We start from the raw sequence: 16,902 nt of genomic DNA, 5'->3' as shown, positions 1-16,902 counted from the left end.
TTTTGCATATTCTGCAAAGAAGCGTTCTCTTTCGAGTGCCGCGCACAAACCATTTCGACAGCCGATTTTCTAAGCAAAAAGTAACGCGAATGACGTTTCTCCATGCACGCCATATCGCTTGAAATTGTCGAACAGGACTGAAAAGCGCTCAGAGCGCTCGTCGCGACTCTTCTTAAAAACAAAAGAACGCTCTTTCAGATGGCGCCACGAACGATAAAGTAATACGAATTTGACGAGATCTTAAAAAAAAGGGGAAAGGAACTTATTTGCACGCCTGATATTATCTGACGTCGGGATAAAATTGGATTTATAACTAATACAAGCTGTTAATAAAAATGTAAGGAACAAATGTTTGTGGAGGGTGAGTTCCAGCTGTTCCACATTTTTATAAACACCCTGTATATCGTGAATAAGTTATCATCCAACTTAAAGATCCTTATATTCTTTTATTCGCAGCATTATTCAGGAAATACAATCTAACTTATTTTATTATTGTTAATTTTTATTTATATCGACAAAAGAGATATTTTTATCGACCAATTCTTCAACCCCACAAATGCAATATATATTTCTATCCATAAGCTTATTATACAAGTTTAAAAATCAGAAAAAAAACCAGAAAAAAGGCAGAGCTATCCCCAATTTCAATCAATTCAATTATTATATAAATGCATTAACACGATCAACATGATCGAAATATTTTCAAAAGAATAAAATAATTGTCTTAAATTCGATGACGTACATTTCAGAATAAAAGAACAGCAACATCGTTAATTATTACGTATCGCGTATATTTTCCCCAGTTTCGGGAGAAATCATATTACTACTCAGATCAGAAGTTGATTGTCAACGGACGGTATTTTCGTCGGATTATCGACTTGGCAATAAACAACAGATCCATGAGAAGCAGAAACGTAAACACGAAAGGAGAGAAGGTCGTTAATCGGAGGACTGGGAAGCCGGAAAAGTGGCTCTCTCTGCCGGTTTCCTTATACACGATGAAACAACCTGTAATTAGAGAGAAAGCAGATGCGCGCGCATACGTTTCTGTCCCGACGGTGCAACAAGGCCGCACATGATCGACCCATCATCCACCATCATCTTTGTTGTTGTTAATTACGTAATCGTGGTGTTTTTTCTTTTCTTTTTCTTTTTTTTTTTTTTTCTCTCTTTCGATTTTCCACGGGAAAAGAGGGAAAGAAGGGAGCGTTAATTTCCGAACGATCGAGAATTTTAGAGAGATCGAAAGGGGGATTCGTTTCGATTTGTACGAAATGGCGTACGAGAAATCCGTTGAACGGATTATTCGAAAGTGGACGATAACTTTCTAAATTTAGGAGAGATTATTTTCGATCTATGTTCGACATATTTTTCTGCTACGTGAAGTCGAAGATAAGCTGAAGTGCGATTCGGGTTAAAGGTCGTATACGATGTATCGATAAAGAATATTGGCAACGATGGAAGAAAAATAGATATTGATATGTGTGTATATAATTTTCATTCCGTTCCAAGTTTCTGAACGTCTATTTCTAATTTCTCAGAAATACACGTAACTGAATTTACGTTCGTGTTAAATTAATACGAAGATTTAAAATTTTTGTTGCATTCACGAATGGAAGGCTGTTGAACGTGTAGAAAAAGGTTTCTAAAACAGGTTCGTATATTACATTTCGAAATTTTGAACGTGTACTTAATCAAAAGTATACGTAACCGACTATACAATTTAAACTACAAATTTCATAGATTCGCGTTAAATTAATACAAAGATTCAACATTTTTGTTGCATTGATGAATGGAAGGCTAAGAATCGTAATGGATCTGTAGATAAATATAAATATAAATAAATATAGTGTCAACATCAGTAAATTTTTTAACGATTAAAAATTTCTATATAAAGTGGGGGGGATCTCACGAAATCTCGCGAAAATGAAATTTCGTATTTAGAAGGAAGAGAAGCGTAATTTGAATCTCATCATTCATACGCGATGGGAATTTATTATTTTTTCACAAAGTGCACCGAAGAAACGGGTAAATAATAACGAGCGCGTTCACAATAATGATCTTAATTACACGTTCTGGTACAGGATATAATCCCCGGTGATCCCAGAATCAAAACTTTCCACTTTCACTTTGCGAACATACTTTTGTGTTCTTGCATCTTGCAAGCCATCGTTGATATTCGTCGAGCTTAAAATTTTTTACCCCCCCAAAATATTCGAAAATTACTCTCGTTTCTAAAATTTCCTCGAACAGAGAGAGAGAAGCAAAGAATTCATTGGACGAATTCTAATCTTAAAACGATGTGAATCAAAATATTTTAAAATTACCCGATTTCTAAAATTTGCTCGAAGAAAGAGAAGCAAATTATTAATTTCGATGAATTCTAATCTAACTTAAAACGATTCGAATCAAAATATTCGAAAGTTACCCAATTTATAAAATTTGTTCGAAGAAAGAAAAAGAAGAAAATGATTCATTTCGACGAATTCTTAAAACAATTTGAATCAAAATATTCTAAAATTATTCGATTTCTAAAATTTGCTCGAAAAAGAAAAGCAAATTATTCATTTCGATGAATTCTAATCTAATTTAAAACTATATGAATCAAAATATTCGAAAATTATCCAATTTCTAAAATTTGTTCGAAGAAAGAGAGAAGAAAATGATTCATTTCGACGAATTCTTAAAACAATTTGAATCAAAATATTCTAAAATTATTCGATTTCTAAAATTTGCTCGAAAAAGAAAAGCAAATTATTAATTTCAATGAATTCTAATCTAACTTAAAACGATGTGAATCAAAATATTCGAAAATTATCCAATTTCTAAAATTTGTTCGAAGAAAGAAAAAGAAGAAAATGATTCATTTCGACGAATTCTTAAAACAATTTGAATCAAAATATTCTAAAATTATTCGATTTCTAAAATTTGCTCGAAAAAGAAAAGCAAATTATTCATTTCGATGAATTCTAATCTAATTTAAAACTATATGAATCAAAATATTCGAAAATTATCCAATTTCTAAAATTTGTTCGAAGAAAGAAAAAGAAGAAAATGATTCATTTCGACGAATTCTTAAAACAATTTGAATCAAAATATTCTAAAATTATTCGATTTCTAAAATTTGCTCGAAAAAGAAAAGCAAATTATTCATTTCGATGAATTCTAATCTAATTTAAAACTATATGAATCAAAATATTCGAAAATTATCCAATTTCTAAAATTTGTTCGAAGAAAGAGAAGCAAATTATTAATTTCGATGAATTCTAATCTTAAAACAATGTGAATCAAAATATTCTAAAATTATTCGATTTCTAAAATGTTCGAAGAAAGAGAATGATTATTAATTTCGATGAATTCTAATCTAACTTAAAACTATATGAATAAAAATATTCGAAAATTATCCAATTTCTAAAATTTGTTCGAACAGAGAGAGAAGCAAAGAATTCATTTCGACTTAAAACGATGGAATCAAAATAATAAAAAATTATTCATTTCGATGAATTCTAATCCAAACTTAAAATTATTCGATTTCTAAAATTTGTTCGAAGAAAAAGAAGCAAATTATTAATTTCGACGAATTCTAATCTTAAAACGATGTGAATCAAAATATTCTAAAATTACCGGATTTTTAAAATTTTCTCTAAAAAAAGAAAAACAAATTATTAATTTCGATAAATTCTAATCTAACTTAAAATTATATAAATCCAAATATTCGAAAGTTACTCGTTTCTAAAATTCGAGAAGAGAAAGAACGGATCACTCGTTTCAATGGAGCAACCTTGACATTTGTATCGGTCAATATCCGCCCACGTATTCATCCACAGTCTATTATTCACTGTTGCCAGATAATTTCCACCTACGCGCTCGCCTTCCACCCTTGCACCCACGTCATCACCTACGCCCCCTACATCCCACGCTCCAATACCCTCCACGACCATTTTCAACCCCCTAAAATCAATTCCTTCCAATTTACCGCGTACAATCCTGCCTCAATTTATTTTTCAACCCACTCGCGCTCTTCGAGCAAACATTTTTCATCCTAAAATTAACCCCTTCTAATTTAATTTAAATTCAATTACGCGAGAAGAATTTCTTTCAAATCGAATAATTTAATTTAAAAAAAAAAAGAAGAAAAACGAGATGCCCACTTTCTTCTCGCGTTAAAATCATCTTACGTCCACACCCTATCCCGTATTCACCTTTCAACTCGCATTCCATATTTATAACCTCAAACAACCGTCAAGAGGGTTATAAAGCATTTTCCAAAGGGTCGTCGGTCGTCCCGCCCTATATTTAGACGAGATATATATATGCGCGATTAAGTACGATATAATATATGTAATATAAAATGTTCATTATTTAACAAAATTCAATTATTTCTCTCGATCATCAGATATCACCCATGTAATTTCTCTTCTGGCCGAAAACGAGCTCAATCGAATTCTAAACTGATCGCGACATCCCAGGTGGTCGAGTCGAAACGATTCGAGAATTTTGCAAAAATCGTGAGGCATCGAAAGGAAGGCAAAAGGCGGAAGAATGCTGAAATTGGTGCCCCTGATTCAGAGGGGTCGCGCACGCCCGCCCTCTTAACCTCTCGATTGCCCACCAATTGCTAATGATCGATGGTCTCGGAGCTCGCTTTCGGTAAGTTCGTTGGAAACTCTCTGCGAGGCTCTACGAAATCTGAAACAAGGTTGGAGGAAAACTCGAGTCGCGGCGGAATTCGTTTGCAAGGATTTCACGATGGCGATTGCTCGAAAGAAGAAGAAGAAAAAGAAGGAGTCGTTCGATGACGATTTCTTTCTATGAAAATTTATTATTCGGTTGTAGTTGCCAATTTTGTGATAAATAATTTAACTTATATTTTGTTTATATTTTTGAACTTGTTGTTTCTTTTGTATCCTTGATAAGCACTTTCTTTCGCGTCGGTTTAACTGTTTTTCGAGAAGTGAATTTTTAGGTTAGCTTTCCAGGGAGTTTGCTGTCGTTTTCTTAAAAAGAAAATGAAATTATTTATAATATCGTTAATTAATTAATATTAAAATATAGGAGGAAAGTTGTTGAATATCAATATTTATATGAATATATAATTTTTCTCTGTATTTGCATAAAAAAACGAAGCTACAGTGAAATAATACACAGTTTGAAAACATAACGGGAGCATAAATTTTACGATCTAATTTTATTATCCATCGATAGTAGCGAAGATGAAAAACATTGGTTTTATTTTAACGGATTCGAAAGAAATATCGTGAATTCTGGCGGATCGCGAAAAGCGCGTGTCGCAATTATTATCCACGAATTAATTTATTCGAAGGCGATAAAAATATTACACAAACGTGCTAGTAATTTAACGTTAACGCTTAGAGAAAATTTTTATCTTATTACGCATGTATACATACGTTACACACACGTAATAAACTTCGTGTTTCTTTTTTTATACATTCGTGCATTACATTCGAATAATTGTAAAAGGCACAATGAAACACGTAAAGCATATATAATAAGAAAATACGTAAGAGTAAGATTAGGATATATCTATACATTGATATAAATACTCTCGAACGGACCGATAAAATATTAAAGTTAACTTTTATCATAATATTGTTTTCCATATTATAATCCGCGTATATATTTAGAACAGGTTCGTTAGAAAAATTGCAGGCAGGCCAGACTCTTATCTAAACGTTTCGAAAGGTCACCTTGATATTCTTCTTTGTTTTTCTTTTTTCTCTCAATAAACGTCATCGGATCATATTTCTATATATTCTTTTTCTTGCACGAAACCGTCGACGCAAACTGACTAAACAACGATAATAAAACGGAGTAATGAAGACGCGTTATCTCGTTCGATATCGTTGGCACGCTTGTTTTTTCTAAAAATTTAAAAGACTCTCATCGCTCTTTCTCTCTCCCTCTCTTTCTCTATCGACTCTCCGTAAACGAATCCGTAAAAAGTATAGCACGGAGCGAAACTATACGATTGGGGAAAAGAGGAGAGAAAAATAAATAAATTCGAATCGCGTTAATCAATTAAACGAACTTTTATCGCGGCTTCGGCCCACCGTCCATACATTTCTATTGTTCCTTTTTCTCGAATGTCACGACACCGAGATTAAAAATAGCTTATTGGATGCCATAAACGTTTCATATGCGTGCTCGATGTGAGTCATCGAGCGCTGCACGTGGAGGAAGAAGAAGAAGAAGAAGAAGAAGAAGAAAAAGAGTTTCTATCACCTACATACCCATTTGCCGAGCCGCGTGTGACAAGAATGCGCGGGTCTATCTCCTCGGTTAAAATTGTAACGCGTATTAAACCCATGCGTTCTCTTCTTTCGATTCTTTCCAATTTCTTTGCGAATCGATTCGGTTTTAGAGAATTAATTTTATCGCGATAAATCCCCTTTCAAATAATAACGAAGAATCTCACGTGTTAGGCTCCTCGTTTTTAATCGACGGATCGATAAAATTTCGGCTGTCCTTTGAGGAGGGATTTCAAAGGAGGAGAGAAAAAGGAGGGGGAACGTTAATATTGCGGACACGTAAGGCTACGTGGCTCGAAGCTCGGTTGGTTCGAACGCATACGGGGAGGATACGTGTTTCGTTTCGGAATTCACGGGCGATATTTCGAGTCCGTTCACCCCGCAATTAGATAATTCGATGATCGGGTGATATGGATACGGTTATTAAGAATTCACGATCTTTCGATTAATATATTAATTAATGCGAGGACCATCAACGTCAAATTTTCAATCCAAATATATTTATCTATATTTATCAAAATGTGAAAATTATTTATCGGGTGGTGATATTAATTTCGGATAATTTGCAAAATGAAAATTACTCGAAACGATCGTTTCATCGTTGATAATTGTCATTTGTTAACGTCGAGATAACGGATCTCTGCTGTTATATTGCATAACTTTTTTTTTTCCTTTTTTCAGTTCTATCTGTTATGACTTTGAATAATGGTCCGTGCACCAGAAATTATTACGTGCAATAGATAAACGCGCGTGTGTGTGTATATGTAGGCGGGCAAAATAAATTTTGCAGAATATCGAAATAGAAGAAAATTTTGTCCCTCCTTTGCTTTCGATCGTGAAGGTAATTTTTGTTAGAGATTTTGTAGAATCATTGTATCTATGTAGGTCTTTAAAATATTTTCTTTGAAAATGGAATTAGAATAAGAGAATTCTTTGATCGTTCTTGATAAATTGAAAAGGTGGAAAGAAATTATCCCTCGGACAATGAATAATTAATCTAAAGCGATTAATTGGGATACGACGATAATAATAGGAATTAATTGGACAAAATTTTATTTTCTTCCCGTTTTTGAGCTTATTACGGGGATTTAATTTTTAGATAACAATATTTCTTTTCATTATAATTTATTATTTCGTTAAAAATATTATTAAATATATGATTAATATGTAAAAGGATATATAAATATACTTGGATAGTAAATGAAAAGAACGAAACAAAATTCCAATTTTTTTTAAATATGGACTGTATTAAAAATATATATAATTAAAAGTGTTGCTGTGTAATTTTATTCACTATTCGAATCTGAATCCAATGACTAAAAGAAAATTGAGAAGAGAGATAATCGAATCTGTTCCAACGCAATTTTCAATACGAAATAATTAATTTATAAAAAAAAAGGAAAAACAAAAGAAAGAAACTTGTCGATAATTTGTAATAATTTAAATTAAAATATTGTCATAAAATTGAAATTTAAATACTTCTGTATTTTATCATATACATTGCATCGAAACAATTATTCTTTGCAAACTTGAGAATGAATCTTCACCAATCAATGTACGCTTATTCGCTGCGTTAATAATGAAGGCGGAGAAAAATCGATCGAGGTGTAGGCGAACTGGTGCGTTGTTTTAAAGACAGAGGGCCACCCCTGTCTCTCGACGGATTTAATCTACGTGCACGTTTGAACGGTATAACGGTGAACGATAGAGATGGCCATAATTAATATAGTAAATAAAAATGTGAAGAAAAGAAAGAAAGAAAAGAAAGTTCGAAATGCAATAATTGCAATCGATTGAAGAATTAATTGACAATAATCGAAATATTTTAAGATATTTTAATATAATTATAAGGTTATTAATTGCATTATGATTCTGCAACAATCCTTTTCAATAGAGTGTAACAAGAAGGAATGAGTTTATATTCTGTCCCCTTATTCAAGAATCTAACGTTTTGTAGCGTTGGCTCGTTTGAGAAAAATTACACGATGATTTGAAAGGATAAATATACATAGTGTTTACTACCTCGAGTTTCAATTTAAATTCAAATTATACCCTCGTCGCCTCTCTTATGAATTTCTTTTATTTTCTTTTTTTTTCTTCTTTTTTCCCTATCAGATTTGCGATAGATAATAACGGTATCGCAAAATAAATATCTCTTAAATATTTACATCCCTCGCTTTGAATCTTAAGTTTAACAATAAGTTAACAATAATGTTGGACTAAAAAAAAAAAATATAAAAAAGGGAGGAAAAATTAAAATTAAATAAACAATTAAATATTATAGATTACAAATTGAAATACAGATAAAAATATTGTCACAGATGGGGACAAGAAATTCTAAATTCTGTACATGAGAATGAACAAATATTTATACTTTCTTTTTTCTTCAAGCCTGATTATTTTCTCAATTGTTACCATAATTATTAGAATTATTCTTGGGGATCACTCGTTGGATAATAAATTATACACTTTTGTTATTCGAAATTTATCGAGAATATTGTTTCAGAATTTTTTAAAATTTAAAAATTTTTAATTAATATTTTTCCTGAGGTACTTTTTTTTTTTTGAAAAAAAAACATTGTCTTCGATGCCAGCTTTCGAGACATAATCCTGTATGCGATTAATGTCATATTTACGTTGTATTTTTGTTTAGTTATCGTTAATTTTTTATCAATATTTAATTTAATATCTAGGCAAACTTTCCACGATGGAAACAAATTAATGACGCCTCGTAAAATTCACGATTCATAGCTTAATTAACTTGTGTGAAGGAAAACGGGTTTGGAAAATATTGCGATGACTACATTTTAATACAATTTTTGCCTGTCCTCGTTAAAATACCTTTACATCACTTCGAAGCAGAAAAATAATTGAACGAAAAGCAAAGCTTAAAATTACAATCCACGTTTCAACTTTAAACTTTAATTTCATCGTACGCACAAAGGTAAAACGTCTCTTTATTGGTCAAATAAAAATTGCAAAATTATATTCGTTCTTGTTTTCTTATTTCTATTTTTTTTTTTTCAATACAAAATCTGAAAGATCAGAAGCAACTATTGCACTATTAACGAAATGATCGTACACGATTTTCATGAACGAATCTTATTGGTCAAATAAAAATTGCAAAATTATATTAATTGTTTTTTTATTTTTCTCAATATAAAATCTGGAAACAATTATTGCACTATTAACGAAACGATCGTATACTATTTACACATTTTTCATTTTCTTATTGATCAAATAAAATTAAATTCGTTATTTTTTTATTTTTATCAATATAAAATCTGGTCTTCTTATTTCAAATAAAAATTGCAAAAATATTCGTTGTTATTTTTTTATTTTTATCCACATAAAATTTGAAAGCAACTATTGTACTATTAACAAAACGTATACAATTTACACATTTTTTTATTGGTCAAATAAAAATTGCAAAAATATTCGTTGTTATCTTTTTATTTTTATCCACATAAAATCTCGAAACAACTATTGCACTATTAACGAAACGATCATATACGATTTATATATTTTTCATTTTCTTATTGATCAAATAAAATTAAATTCGTTATTTTTTTATTTTTATCCACATAAAATCTGGAAGCAACTATTGCACTATTAACGAAATGATCATATACGATTTACACATTTTTCATTTTCTTATTGATCAAATAAAATTATATTCGTTGTTATTTTTTTATTTTTATCAATATAAAATCTGGTCTTCTTATTTCAAATAAAAATTGCAAAAATATTCGTTATTATTTTTTTATTTTTATCAATATAAAATTTGCAAGCAACTATTGTACTATTAACGAAACGATCGTATACACATTTTTTTATTGGTCAAATAAAAATTGCAAAAATATTCGTCGTTATCTTTTTATTTTTATCCACATAAAATCTGGAAGCAACTATTACGCTATTGACGGAACGTTTTTCGTTGGTTCGTGAACGAACGAAGAAAAATGTTGGCGCGAGAAAATTGGCGTCGAAAAGAATTCTTTGTAATAACAGGTTCGAAGAAAGTTACGGGATCGAAGGTGATCATTATTGGTCAATTTAAGGTTGCGATTGTGGCGCGCGCTTATCCTCCATCATTGACATTACGATCGCAAACATAACCTCCTTAAACGCAACACCGAAATTGACGTTCGTTTAAAAAATAAAAGCTTCGTTGAATCCCTCGAATCCCTGGCTGTTCTCTTAATTCATTCGCGTGTTATCGATATTTTTTAATTAACCGTGAAATTGTTATGACAAATTACGGGGGCAATTTTACCAACGATTGAAATTAACGTGAGGGAACACGCAGCCATCTTCTTATTAAGCATCCTACTTTCGATTCCCTTGAAGAGATATAATAAATTTTCAATATACCGTACTTTTTATGCAAAGGATATTCGATAAAGTGGCTTATTAAAATTAAAAAAAGAAGTTTTTAATTAGGTCAGATTACATTTCGATTTGATTTAACACGGGAATTTATTTTACGAGATATTTTCTTTAAATCGTCCAATTATGATGAATGTATTATGGATATATAAAAAAAAATAAGATGGTCTTATTTTAAAATTAATATCTCGAGTCAAAATATTATCAAAAGTTTGTATTTAAAAAATATAATTAATTTTATTATTACTTATAATTTGTTCTAAAAAAAGAAAAAAATTTTTAAATTATTGGAGTTTCAAGAAGTTAATCACAGATCCATGTTTTTATTGGAAGAGATAGCGGCAAGAAACGAATGATGATAATAAACCCTATCAACGCTTTTCATTTAATAACATTGATATTGATATACTATGTAATATACGCATCTTTTTACGAATGTCATAAACTTGATAGCAACGAACATAACATTATTTTTATCGTAACAGTTGGTTGCTAATCAGTGAACTTTTAATTATTAGGTAACACGAATTACAATATCTGTTGCATATAGCTTAGATATCACTTAGTTGTTAACCATGTTTACGACTCTTGAAAAAAAGAAAAAATACTCTGTATTTAAACAAATACATTTAACGCGAAGAATTTTTTAAAATAACAACACGGATTGTTCAAATTACTTTTACAATAATTTTACGTAAAAAAAAATAATCCTTGTAACGAAAATACTGGTGTTCCCCTTTTAACGTGTAGTACGATTTCGACCACTTAACCTCAAATCGATCGTGCAAGTATCGTGCGCGAGACGTGGACGTGTGTGAAACGTAGGAAAAATGGACGCACGTTAATTGACGTGAAACGGGAAGTGAAAAGATCGTTTCCCTTCTATTTAGCCGCGGAGAACCGCGATTCATAGGCATCAAGAAACGACTCGCGGTTTAACGTGACATCTGGCGCGAGACCGAGCGAAATGTCAGCCCGATGAATTTGCATCTCCTAAATGCCACTGCGTGAAATCGGTCTCGCGAAATTCCTCGCTCGATCGAAACTTGCTTCTTCTTTTTCTTTTTCTTTTCTTTTGCTTTCTTTTTTTAACTCGATAGTAAAATTTTATTTCGAAACAACTACTGACAAGAAAAATTAACGTCCACGACTGTTATCGCTTTTTACATAATACTTCGGTTGAGGCTAGGTTAGGTTTTCTAGATTAATTAAGAAGGGAACTTAACTGGCCACTTTGGACGGTTGTCGTTTTTAACGCGCGTTAGGTTAGGTTAGCTTCAATATGAATTCGATGTGTACATAAACAAACATATTTAGACTCTTTCAACTGTTCGCTGTTGAACGTTAACCCAACAATTGAAAAAGTAAGTAGTTAAAAATAAAGTTATTTCAACTAATTAAAGTAACATTTACTTGTAGCTTATTATATTTAATCTACTTTTCACGTAACCTCGACTATTACGATTTAGAATACGTAATAAACAAATAAATTATTGAAGCAATCTATGGAAATAACTTTATTCAACTGTTAAATTCTCCTCGTTATTGTTGCCAAAATATCTCGCGAAAGAAAACGTTTATCTATCCACGTTGATTATCGTAGAGAATCAAAAAAACACTTTCTTTGTACATCTTTCTACCTAGTATCCTTCGATTTGTAAAATATGTGTAATTCTCTTCTATAGTTAAGCGTTAATAGCTCGATAAACAACGATTATTCTTAAACTTGTCGCGCATTATCCTTATCTTGCTTCTTACGCCTTTATTTACGATATTATGGGCGACAACCCATAACTCACTGTTTATTGACCAATTAATCGGGGATGACCCGCCTCCGTTTCTTCTATTCTATTTAATCAACTAGTGTTGTTCCATAAATAAGCGAACGACACGACACGTTACGAAATGAAATCGAGGATACGATGCGGGTATCGCGACCTAAAAATCGATTCGATCTCGAGTCCAATGCAGCCTGCCCTCCCCCCTCCCCGCACACGGGCCTCCCTTCCTTCGCTTTTTCGCCGATAATGACAGCTCGTTGACCGTACGTGTGTTCGTGCTCGATCCACGCATGCGCCGTTCTCTAGTAATTTATCACATCCACCGCGAACGATATAAAAAGAATAATTTGGAAACGATCTTTAAAAGGACTCTCTCTTTTTTTCCATATATACATATATATTTTTTTTATACGTTAAAAAATACTTCTTGTCATTGGTTTAATGCATACCGTTGGAGAAATAATCGATAGGAATAATTTTGAAAAAATAATATTGCCGTAATTTTTGTAAATCGGTTAGAGAAAATTATATGTGTATACATATATATATATACGTGATGGTATTTTTAATTTTACCGTGTTTCGTGTTATCGAGGCTTGAATTATCTTGAATTATACGACTTTGATTTACACTTTGACTTGAGTATTTCGGTAACGAGCGAGAAAGGGCGAGTATATTTTCGGTATAATTTTTGCAAATTATACAGCGCAGGAAAGTTTGTTAGAGGGAATTATGTATACAGCGTTATCTTCCCCCCTCCACCTTGTTTATCGTTTCATTCTGCGTCGATCATTACTTCTTCTCCCCGCCACGTTAATTAACTTAACGAGTATTTCAACGAATATATACGTGGAAATAAAAATTATTCGAATTTATTTCCTTCCCTTTCTTTTCTTTTTCTTTTTCTTCTCTTTTTAAACTCGTTTCCTATTAAACGAGGAGTTTTTATTTAATTCGAAAACAGACAACAAGCAACAGTTACTTCCAACGTGCGAACGTTCAACGACTTGCATCGATTTTCCGGAATATAAATTTCGACCGGAATAAATTAATCCAGCTAGCCAACCTGGTCGTTATCCTTGATTCACTTTTCCTTCTCTTTAAATTCTATCGGCGAATTTGATTAATAAACTATACCGCAAGTTATCGCTTTATGCACGTGCTAATTTAGAATATCGCGTCGTGCTGTGCGCGAGCCAACATTCCCTCCGATATCTATGCAAATTTCTTATACTCGTGTGTTATAATTTTCGACTCTATATTTTTTAATTTCCAGCAGAAATTTCTTTTCGATTTATATTATCAAAACCCATGAATAAAAAATATTCATTATATCAAATCATATATATATACAATTAATATTTAAGAATTGAAACGTGTATTAATGGAATATAATCAACGATATGTTTCCGCGTAAGCTTCGAGTTTAAGTCAAAAATATATACTCAGATTATGATGCTCGTTTATAGAACTCTTAGGTCGAAATATAAAATATTTTTTTCAAATGCTTTCATCGAGAAAATTTTGCAAATGAATTGAAGAGGGAGACTGCAAATCGAAGAAGAATTTAAGAAATAAATTTTTCCCAATGCTTCGTCTCTATGGATTTTTTTAATTCTAAAAAGAAAAAAAAAGGAAAGAAAAAGTATTTTTATCAGATCAATTGCGAAAAGGATTGGAAGTTATTCGGTTATTGGAAAAGTAGGTCGTGTTTCAGCGAAAGGTTGAGTAACAATGATATCGTTCAATTTTGTGGGCATACTCGTTCCCGATAAAACCTGCATATCTGTCGTGCGTCCACGACACGTTCGCCTGTTTGGTGTACACACAGCAGATACATAGATTGCATCGTTAATTGCACAGGTGTCGAAGCGATAACAAGGTTAACAATCCTTTAAGACCGATTCGCGTAACACGTCATCAAAATTAAAATTAATTTTTGATTGACTTAATCTTAATTGTGCATTTGAAATGTTTCTTTTCTTTTTTCCTTTTTTAGCGAAAAAGACGAAGTTGGGCGAACTAAATCGTTTTTCTTTTCTTGAGAACGTATTTGTAATTTTCGTTCATGTGTAGTAAATTTATAAAACGAGAAAATCGAAGAGAAATGGATCGTTTATCGTATTTGTTATCTAAGATTTCTTTTTTCCTTTTTATATAAACTTTTTATTACGTGAAATACAAAGTTAACGTGAAGTAATCTTATCTTTGGAAAACAAAATTGGCGATATTTATCAAAGAATTTATATAATTTATATATATATATATAAAACATTTTCAACGAGTGATAATTGTAATATTTCTTGTAACATTTTTATAAAAATAAAACTTGTTTTGACACGTGCGATATATATTTTAAATTCAGGATGAAACGGGACTCTTGGAATTAATATGTTTTCATCGAGTGTCTGACACTTGAAAAAATTCTCTTGATTCCCTTCAATTAAAAAAACAATTCTTTTTTACGAATTTTTTCAGGTGGAAAAATTTTTTTACCTTTCCTTCCATCAAATAATCCCTTTCTTATAACGACAAATATATAATGTAAAAAATTAATTCCAGCTCTACGAGAAAGCAGAAATCCTGATCTGCTTTCCCGTAGAATCCGACGGAAAAATTTATCTAAAATCGATTAATAATTTTTCAGAAAAAAGGAAAAGGAACGACCTCGACCGATTCACTAAACTACGACACACGATTCGTGCGATACGATCCTGATAAAAATTGAAGTCGATTCTTTTCAAGGGTCAACGAATCCCGACAAGGTAAAAGCAGAAACGAGACGTGCAATGGAAGCAAGCATGGCTGTCGCGTCCCTCTTGAAAAGAAACGCGTATACGAACATGGATATTCAGCGGACATCGTGCGTTCTTTCATCTCTCTTTCTCTTTCTCTCTTTCTCCCTCTTAGACCGAGTTCTCGAGGATGGAGGGGAAAAAAACGAAAGAAAAAACGGAGGAAAAAGATGAACGATAATCCTCGAGTTCTCCTCGCTATTCCAAAGGAATATTAAACGGAGACAGAGCTAATGGAAGTCGAGAACTTAGGCGAATGTCTATAATGCTTTCTAAAACTGTTATTTATCGCGACACACGTATCTCGTTTTGGATTTATCGTACAATGTTTATCTCGGCTTCGACTGGTCATCGACGAACACGCGAATAGCTCGACTTTGGTCGCAACCAGTCCCTTTTGTGATCTTGAATTTTCTTGAGAAAATTTATCCTTCCTTTTTCTTATTCGATCTCGATACGAAAGGTTCTTTTGCGAAATTTTGTTTCTAAAGAACAATTTGGCTATTTGAATTATCCAATTCTATAATAAATACCGAGAATTTGTGACAAATAAGAATGGTAAAAATAAAACTATCCGTATTATTTTAATAAAATATACGTTCGCTTAAAAACGTATCCATTCCTTTCTTGCTACAAGAAATCCTTACCAATTTATTTTGTAATTCGCGCGGAATTACGAACTCTCTTATAGAGAATCCACGAATCCTAAAAACAATTAGGTATCGAGGTTTGGCCGATTATTGGCACACTGTATACATCGCCAACTTGCGCAATCGCACCGCACTCTGAATAACATTATTTACACATTCCCGGAAAACACCTGCCAGAACTGTTCGTGATTTCATTATCGCCCGCGTTGTTTCGAGATGCGTCATTTAAAGGAACGGAGATGATTTTGAAAAAAAAAAAAAAAATTCTCCACTTATAGGGGAGGGGGAAAATTTTAGAAAATCTTTAAAAAAAGCGCAACTCTTTGTGAGAAGAAATTCCTTTTTTCTTACACGTTGAAGCGGTTTATTTGGCCAAGTTTCGAGAATAATTTCAGATCCTCGTTTGAGGAAAAAAAAAAAAATTGTTTACGATATGATGCGAACTTATATAATGAATGAAAAAAATGGATGATTATTATTTTTTTTTTTCCTATCCGCAACAAGCGTTACGCGATTTGTTTAAATAATCAACGAAACGATATCGTTGCAAGATTGTAGTGTTCATTAACTTCCTCGTATTAATTCAATTTCCAAGGATACAATGAAATATCGAGTTTCATGGATATATTTTTAAATCGAGGAATAATTAAATTATATTCCAATATCAATCTTATTTACATTTTATTAAATATTCAATTCTCGTTGTGGTTTATGCTAATGCATTTATAAACGCAGGGAGTAGAATATCATTCATTTCGATACTTTATACATATATGCACACGTAATATCAAACGTAGATTCGATTAAAAAAAAAAATGAAAATAAGAAAAAGATAATGATGATAAAAATTTATTTAATTCCTGGTAGAATTTATATCTCTTGTTGCCGATATTTCAATCAGAAACGAAAAAAAAAAAAATTTTAAATCGACGAATTCTGAATTTTAAAAAAAAAATATATGTATATTTTTACGAAGTCTAATCCAAATCTATTTCAAATACTTTAAAAGAGCAATATG

At 31.7% G+C, this 16,902-nt stretch overlaps 1 protein-coding gene and 1 long non-coding RNA gene across 2 annotated transcripts in view; one reads left to right on the top strand and one right to left on the bottom strand.

The window, feature by feature from the left end:
* LOC107992818 (class A basic helix-loop-helix protein 15) overlaps window positions 1-16,902 on the bottom strand; it is a 137,134-nt gene that overhangs the window by 118,644 nt on the left and 1,588 nt on the right. The window lies entirely within an intron of this gene.
* LOC107992801 (uncharacterized) lies at window positions 11,164-15,845 on the top strand. Its single transcript, XR_001764983.3, has 2 exons — window positions 11,164-12,022; window positions 15,087-15,845. It is a non-coding gene; the product is annotated as an uncharacterized LOC107992801 (long non-coding RNA).

Source organism: Apis cerana, linkage group LG1 (genome assembly GCF_029169275.1).
Source record: "Apis cerana isolate GH-2021 linkage group LG1, AcerK_1.0, whole genome shotgun sequence".
In the NCBI taxonomy this organism is placed as follows: domain Eukaryota; kingdom Metazoa; phylum Arthropoda; class Insecta; order Hymenoptera; family Apidae; genus Apis; species Apis cerana.
The sequence above is the reverse complement of the archived record's forward strand: the minus strand, read 5'-3'. Positions and strand labels throughout refer to the sequence as shown.